Here is a 13,639-nt window from a genome sequence, read left to right as displayed (position 1 = left end):
TCCATCCCCATCGAGCCCACTGCCCGGGCTTTTCCTGCTGCGGGGGAGAGCGGGTGGTGGGTGGGCAGGAACCCCACTTGTAGTTTGGATCAGAGTCAAGGGGTAACTGAGTCTGCGCAAGACAGAAGGTTACTTGCGGTGACAAAGAGGAGCCATCCGACTTCATCCCCATGACCCTCAACGACCACCACCAAACAGCAGTGCGCAGGCGCAGTGGGGAGGAGTTGATGGAAATCACTTCTTGGAACTCATTTTAATAGGAAGCGGGACAGGTTATGAATATGTACAATTGTATGAGTTAACCGAATGATTTTTGAATAAGGATATGGTATAAAAGTGCTACAAACTCTGACCAAAGGTGTGCCTACTTTGTTAGGTACCAGCTCTTGCAAGAATGTATAATAAATTACTGTTTCACTAACGTGTGTACCTCAAGTCCTTTCTTTAGGACCATTGGCATTTCTAACACTCAGACACCCCTCACAACATTTGTCTTCCAGTCCCCTCAGTAGCCTCTTGCCCCTCCTTGCCCAAATGAAGCTTTGGTCCATATTAGAGGGCCTGGGGATCTACAAGGAGGCTTAGAGCTGGAAAAGAGGGCATTGGGCCCCACACAGGAGAGTCTGGACCCTCAAAAGCAGGGGTTTGGCCTTCAGAACAGGACTTTAAATGTCGACAGTGGAGCTCTAGGAATGGAAAATGTGGCTTTCCACCCCAAAACCAGGTTTGGAGCCCTGAAGAGATGCTTTGCAGCCTAAACCAGGCTCTTTGGAGTCTGAAAACAAGGCTTTGAGCATGAAACAAATGAGGCCTTTTTCCCTGAATGAGGAGTCTGCACCCTAAAACCAGGCTTTGGGCACCCACAACTCTGTGCTGAATCTTCAAAGCTGGGCAATGATTCCTAAAAGCGACACGTAGGAGCCAGAGAAGGAGGCTCTGTACTCTCACGTGGAGGTGGTGGGGGGGCCTTCAAAAGCAGGCTCGAGGCCTTCAAAGGGATGGTCTGGGCTCCTAAGGAGGGGAGTCCTGTCACCTTAAAAGTGCAGCTTGGAACTTTTCCATGAGGCCTTGGACCCCCAAAATGAGTCTTTTAGACCTCAAAGAGAGACCTGGGCAGACCAGAGAGCTGGGCAATCACCAGCCGTGCGGCCATGGGAGCAGGTCCAAGGCTGGGCCTTACTGGGCGACAAGCGTAGAGAGCAGCCCTTGGGAGAGGCCTGCAGAAGGGCCCTGGGTGACAGCCTGCATCCCTCTGGGGTGGTTTGACAGGCAAGAAAGACCTGTGGCCAAACAAACAGGGGACACAACTCCACGTGCAGCCAAGTGCCTGTGTCCCACAGTGCAACCGGTGCTGAATGGCACCCTGCAGGACCCAGCACCGCAGCCATGGCAGGGCCTCGGCAGCCTCCTGTCTCCACAGGCACCTGGCTGCAGCTTCAGGAGCCTGGTCCCACACCGCCAGCTGCACCTCGCAGCGGGACAGACGGACAACCGATCCCAGCTCCTCTGAGAGCCGGAGCATCTACAGCAGCCATCGTCATCATCCTGAAACGCTGCCTGGCAGCTGCAGAGCAGCAGGGGTGGACCTGCTCCCACCAGATCGGGAACCCTGGTACCCTGTGACGCCTCTTTTCTTGGCTTTGCAGAGATCGTGGCTGCCTGGGAGGCCGTGTCTCTAACTGGACATGTAATTGCCCTGTAATCTTGGGGCAGCTGGAGCTGGACAGGGTGGGCTGGTATCCCGGGGACCCTCGCTCTGTGGCGTTCAGTGCTCCTGAGAGCTGGGCCCGAGGAGCGATCGCTCCCTCAGCACCACAGCAGCTCCCTGGGAGAACCCTGTGTGCCCAGAGCAGCTTCTTAGCCAAGCAGCAGAGAAACAACGTCCAGGTCCATTCTGAGAAAGGGCTTGCCCCCCCCATTTTCTACCCTTCCCTGTGGTCAGAGTGGGGAGAACAAGCAGAGGGATCAGGGTTACCCTGGGGTCATGCCAAGGACAATTCCTGGGAGTCAGCCCAGGGGACGATCCCTGTGTTAAAAACCCCAGGATCTCCTCTAGCCAAGGGAGGTGTGAGGGTGCTGAAGAAAGACAAACCAGAGAAGTGTCTTTTGCAAAGCTTCACCCTGCGGCACACAGGAGATGTTTGTGGTGCACAGACCCATCTTCCAGCTGGCCAGGACTAGTTCTGGCTGGGGGGGCTCGAGTGCCCCACAGAGATTATCCCTGGGAGGAGAAGGCAGCAGCCAGACTCAACTTCATTGCTCAGCAGCCATTTCCCACTCCTTGGAAAGGGCTGAGAGAAGCAAGGCATTGCCTCCAGACGTTGGGGACACCTGAGAGCCGCAATCTTGCACCCAAATTTGGCCTTCAGTAGCAGGGATTATTTTCATTCTCCATGCAGATGATGTCAAGGTTGAGCTACTTTAGGAGGGGCCATTAGTCATTGGGAAGGTGCGGGACAGGGTGGTGATGTCACCCTGCCGTGGTATGTAGTGCTGTGCAGCAGCAGCAGCAGCAACAGAAGAAGCAGCAGCAGCAGAAGCATTATTCAGGCAAGAAGGGCCACAGCCCCCACCTGCCTCTTTATCCTTCTGCTGGTGGCCCTGCGACCTCAGGGGCTCAGGGCTGCTCCATGCCGATCCCGGGAATAAGGGATGTGGCAGGTGAGGGCAGCAGCCAGTCCTGGCAGCAGAACCCACTGCCCCTCTGGGTGACAGTGGGGCTGAGCTCGTGGTGGGGTCGAGCTGGGAGAGCCGTGGGGCTGGGTCAGGCTGGGTGAGCCATGGTCAACTGCACAGGCAGGAGGTGGCAGACGCCCCGTGGGGAGGCACAAGTTTCACGGCTGCTGTTACCCTGGAGCTTGCCTTGGGATGGGCTAGCAGGGATGCTGTTGCTCCTCCATGCAAATGATATCAAGGTTGAGCTGCTTCAGTAGGGGCCATTGGTCATTGCCATGGTGTGGGACAGGGTGGTGATGTTTGCGGCTGCTGCCACGGGTATTTTCCAGGCAACTGATGGGGCCGGGATCCGTGAGAAACCTTTGTCCTTAGAGCTGTCCCTGTGTCCCCCTGCCCTGGGGCAGCTTCCTTCGGGCCTGTGCGCCTTGTTTTGGCATGTGAACCACTCTCCCAGCTTCGCCTGGACCGTGAGGTGAAGGATGCTCTTCTCCGCGATACCATCAGCCTGATAAACGTGCCTGCCTGTGACAGAAGGAAGGTGCTGCAGGAAGACAAGCAGCACGTAAAGGAACGGCTCCTGCACAGCCATCAGACTCTCCGTGCATGCAGGTACCGCTCTTCCCCATCGTGCCACAGGTCCCAGTGAGAAAAGATCTCCCCACGGCTTCAAACGTAAGCTCACGGAGGCTGTGGCACTCTAAGGCCTTGGAGGAGAAATCTCCCAAGCCATTGGCATCCTGCAAGGGAGCACCAGGGCTTGTCTCTGGGCACGGGGAGACTTGTGGCGCTGGGTGCTCTGGGTCCTGTGCATCGAGGTCCATCCCCATCGAGCCCACTGCCCGGGCTTTTCCTGCTGCGGGGGAGAGCGGGTGGTGGGTGGGCAGGAATCCCTCCAGCTCCTGTTTCAATTATGACACCCAAGAGAACTCCAGGCTGGAGCTGCTGAGCATGTTAACCCCGTACTCGGCCTGCCCCTTCAGCCTCAGCTGCTCCAAGCTCCCCACTGTCTCGAGAGGAAAGCTCCTGACAGTGTGCGGGGTGGCAGGAACGCCTCGAGCAGGGGCTTCTAAAGGAATTCTGTTATCATTGGGTTAGCTGGGTGAAAAGGCTGAGGGGCAGGGTGAGAGCCTGGGCAGCAGGGGAGAGAACTGGAAGTGCTTCCCCAGCCCTCTCTGGGGGTAGGTGGAGTGCAGATCGTGTTGCCTCCCTGCATGCATGTGAAAGGAGCTATCAGATGGGGGAAGAAGCTTGCCAGGCCCTTGTCCCTCACCCAGGCAGCACCTGGAGCCTCCTGTCCCACCTCCCTGCCTCTGCTTTCTCCCGGTTTGCATACGTCAGGAGCTGAAGAGCAACCAGGCTGCCTGGCTTGCCCAGCCAGAGCAGTACGAGAAGTCGCACCTGGGCGGTTTCCGGCGCATTTACCCGGCGTGTGGGACAGAGAAGTACGAGCCGTTCTTCAAGCAGAGCATCTCCCTCTTCCGGGAAACGGCCGCATCCACAGCAAGGGAGGAGTGTGTCAGGTACGCTGCCCCTGTGGAGAACCCACTCCTCACAGGGCTGGCACAAAAACCCCTGGCTTCTGAGGTCTTCTTGGGAGCAGCTCTGCTGCTCAACAGATGCACCTAAGCTGGTGAGCGCTGGAAGGGAAGGAGTCTGCAGGAGTGCGTCCTCTGGAGAGGCAGACGCCCTTTTCCATTGACATCTGGGCCTGTGCTGTGGCACATTGCTTGTTTTTCATGGGATTCATTTTCCTCCCTCTTTGCTGGGGGTTGTTTGGGGGTTTTTCTCTCCCCTTTTAAAAATTACTTTTTGCTTATGAAACTGTTTTTCTCTCATCCCATGAGTTTCTTTCTCTTTTTTACCTTTTGAATCCTCCCCCCATCACACCAGGGGACAGTTAGTGAGCTGCTGCCTGGTGCTTAGTTGCCAGCTGAGGTTAAAACCATGACATTAAAACCATGACACATGGACGGGCTTGTTTTTTTTTTCCCTCCGCACTTTCTAGCCCAATCTACCTCCCAAAAAACTCTTCGCCTTCCCCTTCTTTCTCCCCAGCAGAGGGCAGTCTGCGCAGTGCCCAAGGCAGAGCTCTGGTCCCTCCCCAGAGAGCCTCTGAAGGGCACAGAAGCTTCTGGGTGGCAGACAGGGCCATTCAGCCACAGAGACTGGGGCATCCATGGAACAAGGAAAATCAGATCCATGGCAGCACAGTGTGCTGTGTGAATCGGCTTTTGGGTGGAAGGTCTTAACAGTCCCCGCTTCCTCCCACAGCTATGGAGATTTCCAATACTACAGACATAAGAGGAAAACCAGAATGTTCATCTGCAGCCTCCCAGTGGCTGCCAGGGAAAAGGCATCTTCATAACACGTAACCCAAAGGAGATCAAACACGACAAGCGTATGATCTGTCAGCAGTACATCTCTACGGTAACGGGGACGATCTCAAACTAGAGCTGGGGGTGTGCAACCTCGCAGCTCCTCCAGCATCCCACATCCTCCTTGTGTCCTTTCCCTGCACCTTCCTGGACCTGCCAGGGGCACAGAGGTGGCCGCAGCTCAGCAAAGGCCTGGCGAAAGCTTGCCTTTCTCCTCGCTGCTGAGGTGCCGGGGAGCGGCACAAGCAGTGAGACAGAGCAGCCAGCCTCGTGCAGGGCAGCCAGCAGCCGCCTTGCAGCCTTTGCTTTTCTCACGTCCCTCCTGCCTTTTTTTCTCACAGCCTTTCCTCATTGATGGCTTCAAATTTGACCTTCGCATTTATGTGCTGGTCACCTCTTGTGACCCACTGAGGATTTTTATCTACAAGGAGGGTCTGGCCCGCTTTGCCACCGTGAGGTACATCGACCCCAGCAGCACCAGGAACCCAGTAGGAAAGGCAAGTCTGGTGGCTTTCATGGCATGCAGCTTGCTTCTTTCTCATTCTTTGCACCCTGTGTACCTTTTCCGCCTTCTCTCAGAAGGTATTTCAGGTGTGTCTATGAGCTGTTTGTGTTGGTGTCCTGTAGCTCATTGTAAATGAAAGTCTCTCACGTTTCCTCATTTGTCCTCTGTTATGGGCGAGCTCAGGGGATGGGGGTTTTTGCAGCTCTGAACAGCCCCCTCTTCCTCCCACAGCTATCGAGATTTCCAATACTACAGACACAAGAGGAAAACCGGAATGTTCATCTGCAGCCTCACAGTGGCTGCCAGGGAAAAGGCATCTTCATAACACGAAACCCAAAGGAGATCAAACACGACAAACAAACGAACGGTGCAATTATTCAAGAAGGGAACAGTTTAAACTGACCTTGTGTCTATAACTCAGCAATCTGCACCAAAGTGAAGAACAGACTGCAAGGAAGACTATGAGCCTTTCTCCAGAAGACCCCAAAAGGCCACCACCACATAGCAGCGTCCCTGCGCCAGAGCGAGGAGGCTGATGGTGATGATTTCTCAGCACTGCTTTGAATAACCCAGCCTCTTCTCAGAATTCTTATGTGTATGTGTGACTGGGTGTAATAAATACCTGACTGATTGTTGACAACTGGTCTGAGTGGGAGAACATTTTTAGCTCATGTCAGCTGAAGCAACTGATTTGTGGAAATCTGAAGAGTGTAAAAAAATCAGTAATATATGGGAGGAGGACTTTAGAGAACTCTCAATCAGGTGCAAGAATAAGTCTTTGCCCATTTATACAGGTTTATAGAGGTTTATACAGGCATTTTATTTGAACTTATTTGAATTTACATTCAGTTTAGGTACATCCTTTGCAAGGAAAACACTCCTTTAGAACTCGCCCAAGGTGGGCAAAAACAGGGGGGAGGGATATTGAAAAAGAGCCCCCTGGGGTGTATTTTGGCCCATTGGAAAGATATTGTAGGGTCAGCAGGAACAGAAGACGGGAAGACCCTGATTAACTATTGCAATCAGTGGTGGCATCTGTATAAATCAGAACATTGGGTAAAATGTCCTCTTGGGCCACATTCAGCCGCGCTGCGAGCGCTGCTTCCCGTAGGAGGCTGGTCCCATGCCCTGAACATAGTATCATACAATCACAGAATTGAAGGGGTTGGAAGGGACCTCGAGAGATCATCAGGTCCAACCCCCCTGCCAAAGCAGCTCCCTAGGACATATCACTCAGATAGGCGTCCAGACGGGTCTTGAATACCTCCAGTGAAGGAGACTCCACCACCTCCCTGGGCAGCCTGTCCCAGGGCTCCCTCACCCTCACTGTGAAAAAGTTTTTCCGCATGTTGGTGCGGAACTTTCTATGTTCCAACTTGCAACCATTGCCTCTTGTCCTGTCCCCACAGACCACTGAAAAGGGGCTGGCCATTTCCCCCTGCATCCCCTGCTTCAGATAATTATAAACTTTAATTAGGTCCTCCCTTAGTCTTCTCTTCTCAAGGCTGAACAGCCCCAACTTAGCCTTTCCTCATAGGGGAGATGCTCCAGGCCCTTAATCATCTTCTTAGCCCTTCTTTGGACTCTCTCCAGGAGATCCCTATACCAAGGAGCCCAGACCTGGACACAAAACTCCAGGTGGGGCCTGACCAGGGCAGAGTAGAGGGGGAGGATCACCTCCTTTGATCTGCTGGCTATACTCCTCTGGATGCAACCCAGGATCCCATTGGATCTCTCAGCCCCCAGGGCACACTGCCGGCTCATGGCCAACCTGTCATCAACCAGGACCCCCAGGTCCTTCTCCATTGAGATCTTCTCCAGCAGGTCACCCCCCAGCCTGTGCTGATACAAACGGTTGTTCCTTCTCCTGGACCTCCCCTACTTCAACCAGAGGGAAATTCTTCATTTCCCAAACACTCCTACTTTCATCCAGTGTCTGTGAGTTCCAGGGGGCCTTTGAAGTGAAGACCGAAGCGAAGGCGGCATTCAGTTGCCGCCTTGATTTTAACCCACAAGCACTCGATGGATGGTTCATCCTTCCCCAGGTGGAGCTCAATACATTCTAGGTGCTCTCTCACATAAAGAGCAACTCCTCCACCTCGCCTCCCTAGCCTGTCTTTCCTAAACAGCACATAGCCATCCATGACAGCATGCCAGTCGTCCAGGTTGTCCCACCACGTCTCTGTGATTGCAATGAGAACGTGGCCCTGCGACCGCACAAAGATCTCTAATTCTTCTTGCTTGTTCCCCATGCTACGTGCATTTGTATAACGGCATTTTAGTGGGGCAGCAGATGTAGGTATCCTCAACAGCCCACAGCGAGATTTCTGACAGGGGACTGGCAAAAGTGGCTCCACTGAGGAGTACTCAGGGCAATCCACAGAATTTTCTCTACTCTCACGTGGAAAAACTTCCCCAAGTCCACCACTGTGCTGTTGGTATTTACCTTTTTCCACCATCAACTCCCGTTGTGACTCCTGAAGCACTTGCCTAACCCCAGCAGCCTTCTTAATATCCCCTTCCTAACTAGTTTAAAGCTCGATTGATGAGCCCTGCCATCTCCTGGGCAAGGATCTGCTTTCCTTTATAGGACAGGTGAGCCCTATCAGCAGTCATCATGCCAGGAGCAGAGTACACCGTCCCTTGGTAAAAAAACCAAAGTTCTTGTGCCGGCACCAGCCTTTCAGCCACACATTCAACTCATGGGTCCTCGTGTCCTGCTCTGAGCCCCTCCTCCCACAAGTGGGGATAGACGAGAATATTATTCGGGCTCCCCCCCTCAACAAAGCGCCCCAGATGCCAGAATTCCCTTTTGACAGCTCGAAGGCTACACTTTGTGATTGCGTTCCTGCCTGCTTGAACTATCAGTATGGATAATAGTCAGTGGATCTTACCAGCCCTGGTAGCCTTCTGGTAATGTCCCTGACCCAGGCTCCAGGTAGGCAGCACACCTCCCTGCGTGTAGGGTCTGGTCTACATATAGGGCCTTCTGTCTCTCTGAGAAGGGAATCCCCTACTACAACTACCTTTCTCTCTTGCCTAACAGAGGCAGTCTCGAGGCGTGCGGATGGTCACCTCACTCTAGGCTTCCGCTTCCTCTGAGGCAGAGGGGCTCCATTCATCTCCTCACATACCTCCTCCTCAACTGCCATGATGTTGGTATGACATGAGTGCGGAGAGAGATCGCTGCTGCAGCAGGTTTGCTGAGGGGAAGCTTGTGACCCCGTGGGGAACAAGGCTGGTGACATCTGGGCCTGAGAGATTGCACCCCATGGAAGGGACCAACACTGGGGCAGTGGGGGAAGATCTGAAGCCTCCTGGGAAAGGACTCTCCCTGTTGGAGAAGTTCACTGAGGATTCATGGGGTATTCTGTAGAAAAACTGGTGTTGAAGAGAGAGTGACAGAAACATGTTGAAAATCACAGATGGCATGTGCTGCATGGATCTGTCTGACCAGACCAAACACAAAAGATAGAAGAAGGAAAGGGATTTTTTTGGGCTAGACAGCTTGTTTCATGGGTGGGGAATTCATGCTGGATATTGTCAATGGTCAAAACAGGATTATTGATTTTTATAATTGTAGTGGCTGTCTGCCTGCTGTGTTTGTTGAGCTTTCAGCAAAGGGCCCTGCAGAAATGGCTGTGGGCAGTTTTGTGCTACAAACACAAGAATGGGGTTGGGGAAGGCAGCAGGTCTGTCAGCAACCTGACTCTGAGCTCTGAAGGGATTGGCCTGGACAATATGCCTGCTGCTCCCGTCAGATAGCAAAGTCACTCAAGCTGAAAGCTGTGTAACCAGTTCAGTAACATGGCGACCAGGAGGCCAGGGTGTGCAGACCAGGCCCAGCCGAGGAGGAGGCAGGGTGGCCAAGCAATGGAAAAAGGGAAAACCAGCCCTTCAGCCCTTTTTCAGGCAGTTTGCTGACATTTTCTATAAAAATCCCTGTGCCCTTGCAATAGCAAAGCCTTCTGGAGTGTAATAAACCTTGTATAATCAATTTGTTAATCAAACCGGTGGGCAGTTAAACTATGTTAACCCTTGTAACTAAGCTGTTATCCCCTTGCTACAGAAAAACTGACTAACAAGGACATAAATCAGCTCAGACTGATCAGAACACTGCAAGCTTGCAAGACCCTCACATTCCAGGCGAAAGTTGAAAAGTACATTGTGAGGACGACTCATGGCCTTCTCCAAAGGACCACCAGAGCCCCTCACTCACAATTCCTGGAAGGATCTGTGCAAGTGCAAAGGACTGATAAGCTAATGGACATGTGAAGCCAGAGTAGGTGGCTTTAGGTAATAAACCCACCTTAGGTAATGTGGCTTTCTGTATTTTCTGTCATACCCAACAAAATAAGGTAGAAATTGCAGCAAAGTGTTGGATGGCTTTACACGAGTCAAGACTGTTCATAGTGATCCTGCTTCCTGCTTCTCTCCCTGTCAGAAAAGTGATGCTTGAACCTTGCACCACAGCCTTTGTTTCCAGTGACTTGAAGTACAGTGAGATCTAAACCAGGGAATGGAGGGAGCTGTGCACCTCTTCAAGGCTGGAAATAATAATCAGTGGCAACTGGCAGCCTGGAAGAGATGCACAGCTTGTAACAGTGCCTGCGTGGCTGAAACCGTGCTGCCAGGCAGCACCCCCACTAACATGGCTGCCAGGCAGCACCCCCACTAACATGGCTGCCAGAGCCCCTGGCTCGGGCTTTGCTGCTGCTCCTCGGGCTCTCACAGCTCCCCTCCCACCAGCACAAGGTGTCTCCTTTCCCGGGCGGCTCTTCCATTCCCCACAGGAGGGGGGAGTTTCTCCCCGGCAGCCTCTCCTCACCCCCGGCACCCCCTCTCCCTGCAGCCCCGCTCCCCCGCCCAGCCGGGGCTTTTGGTATCTGCCACAGCCTGGGCAGCAAGTCCCTGCCGGAGCCATCTGGCCTCGTGTGGAGTTGGCAGCCCCAGAGCTTCAGGCCCTCAGTCCCCGGTAAGTCCACCCCTCTTTTCCACCCCCTTTTCTTTGTGCTGGTAAATTCTTGTGCAAATTGGGCAGTGTGCCACCTGTCTGGAGGGTCTGAGCAAAGCATTTCCCTGCTCCCAGCCGATGGTGAGTTTGTTTCCCCAGTGCAGCTCTGAGCTGAGCTCTGACAGAGCAGCAGGCGCTTTCCTTACAGCCTGGTCACCCTTGAGTAAGATTTGAATCCTTTGTTAGAGTAAGGATGGCATGGGTGGGAGTGGGACAGGGATGCCCTCTGTTTTGGAGAGGAAGCATCGGAAATGCCTTTGTCACTTGCACTTTACTTTGTGGTGCTTTGGGATGTGATGAGACAACATTGATTAGTGCTCGTTGCAGTAGCAATTGTCTCCTGCCCAGCAGGAAAGACACAGCCTCTCTTAGCAGTCCTGCCTTATACCAGCTGATCAGCTGGCAGCCAAATGTGATTGGAACTTCATGTTTTGTCCTACCACTGAACACCGTCCGTCTCCCCTGTGATTCTGTGAGGGCTCAGGCGTTATTCCTGGGATGGTGCCCATGTGTGCCTGGCAGCCCTGTTTCAGAGGGAAGGAGAAGAGGCAGGCAAGGGCAGCTGTGTAACCTTTTCTTTTGGTAGGGTAATATTTTTCATGAATGCGAGTTACTAAAGAGGGATTTCTAATTAATAAATAATATTATAATTTATAATTAATATATTTATAATTAATCAGTCTATTTTTAAATGAAAGGAGAAAATAGCCACTCTTGGTTAGTTACATAGAAAGTTCCCATTACCTATGGATTCCTGGGAGCTGCTGCCCCATACCTTTCAATTCACTTCCACTTTTAGCTGCCAACAACAGAAACCATTGTTCCATGCTATTTCTCAGTTTCTCTTAACAGAGGAAAAGGCATAAGACATGTAAAGGTGATGTTACTGAGAAAAGGCTGGGCTTTTGTTTGCAAGTAGAACTGCAGAGAAACGGTGTCGATGCTGGTTCCTCTTCTTATTGCCTGATTTTAAAAAATGTAATCTCAGATTGTCAGCGTTGATTTTTTGCAGCTTGTGTGTTTCTCATTCATTCAGTTTTACCTTCAGCATTTAATAATGTACCTCCAAGCCTCATCTCTCAGTAGGTTGTAAAGGAGAAAAGACATTACAGAAACATCACCTGAATATCTTGTTGCATGCTGTATAACCAAATATTATAGGTTCCCCATTGATTTTTAGTCTTTATCTGTTCTTGCTTGTAGTGTTTTGGTTCCTGGCTGATGTTATTTTCTTTTTGTGTTTGTGTTGGGGAAAAAAGGTCCCTTGAGAGTGGGATGTTTGTGCTGTGACCTTCTGCCTCAGGGATTCGTAGCGCCGTTAAAGGATGCTGTTAGCACAGCACATGTGTCACTGCAGCTCTGGGAACTTGATTCAGATGCAGCTTCTGCGGTGTGAAAAGCAGTTTCATTGAATGGTGGGTTTGACTTTTGGAGTTGCAGCAGGTACTTTGCATCTGTTAACTGACAGTCCTTTAACTTTGATGTAGTTTTGCTTTACCCACTGTTGCCTCTTTTTTTACTGGTCCTGCACAGGATACAGTCTGAATAGAGAAATGCTGCTCCAGGAGTGGGGACTCATTTGAACCCACTCCCACATTTTGAGGGTATGAACATACTGTTGCTGTTAAGCATGGGTGGGAAAAGTTTGTTAGCAAGGAGGGATGCAAGGGAGCTGGGGCTTTGCTGTGCTCTTCTCTGAGATCTGCAGGAGCCCTTAGTTTCTAATGAACGGTGCTTCCACTTCCATGTCCTTCCCCCTCTGTGCAAAAACCAGGTGTTACATTCTTCTGGTAAAATCATAAATTGTGTGTAATTTCATTGGGGGTGTGTGGGTGTGGTGTGGGTGTGTTTGGGGGTTTGGTTAATTTTAAAGAAATGTGATTCCTGTCATGTCCTTCTGTCTTGAAGTGCACACAGAATGTGACCTCACTGAAGTGGACAGGGAAAACGTTTGGAGCTAATAACCTGTGATGTCAGGGAAAGAAAAAATGCAGGAAAGGGTTTTCTTGAAGTTTCTGCAGAAAGCTTTCTTTGGGCAGGTGAAAGCTCAGCTGGTTCCAGCCTTTGTCTCTTGGCAGCCTTGCAGGTTCTCTAACCAGGATTTGTTATTAAGATTACTAAACAACTCCTGGGGTTGTGCAGATAGAGATTTAGATGGTCTGAGAGACAAGGAAGGGCTTTGTTACTTTCTGGCTCAGGAGGATTTTCAAGGTCACCTCCTACTTGGGTTAATGCAACCTGGGAGCAAAAATAGGTCTGCCAGTTTGTGGAAAAGTTCTCCTTAGTTCCTCCCCATTTTCTACCACTGATGGTTAGTTAGTAAAGGTCTGTTCTGAAACCCCAGTAGTGCTGCAGTAGCTTTGAAAGTGTCTGTCCTGGAATGGGCGAGGGGCAGGTACACTTGTTACAATCCTGTAAATTGAGCACATTTTCCCTTCATCCTTTTGTCAGCAAATGAAGGAGGTTGAAGTTCAGCGGCAGGGTAGCAATTTAGGGTTGTGGGCAAGATCCCAAAAGGACTACAAAAGTACTTAAAGTTGTTTTATTCTTTCAAGTTGGCACTAGGCTAAGGGGAAATTTGATGAAGGGAATTTGAAGCCTTGAACAATAAAGCTGCAGCCTACCAAATAGGAAGTTAGGAAGAAAGGGGGGAATAAAAGGAGATCTAGACTAGACTGACATGGCAGCCAGTGCCCAGAACTCACAGTGAGATCATGATTTTAGATTTCTTTCTCGCTATTTGACAACATTTGATTTGACCTCAGGTTCCTTATGTTTCAAAGCCTGCCTTGCAGGGTGCATTTGAGCAGCGTCCTTGCCTGCAGATTTAGTGTTAGACACTTGTGCAGCACTGCTTGCAGTAAGTCCTGCTGTAGCTCAAGGCACAGTACTCCTGTCACTGAACTTCCAGCCTCCCTGTGACCTTTCAGAGAGAGAGCTGTGACAGTGTGTGCAAGGAGGAGAGTGCAGACATGCCCTTGAATTGGGACAGTGTGTTTAAGCTCCAGACATTCTGCCTTGGGCTTTAGGATAAACTTAGTTTGCGTTCATCTGATTCCCTGTGAGTGG

The sequence above is a fragment of the Gallinula chloropus genome, assembly GCF_964237585.1.
Source record: "Gallinula chloropus genome assembly, chromosome: 21".
In the NCBI taxonomy this organism is placed as follows: domain Eukaryota; kingdom Metazoa; phylum Chordata; class Aves; order Gruiformes; family Rallidae; genus Gallinula; species Gallinula chloropus.
This window is presented reverse-complemented; position numbering follows the sequence as displayed.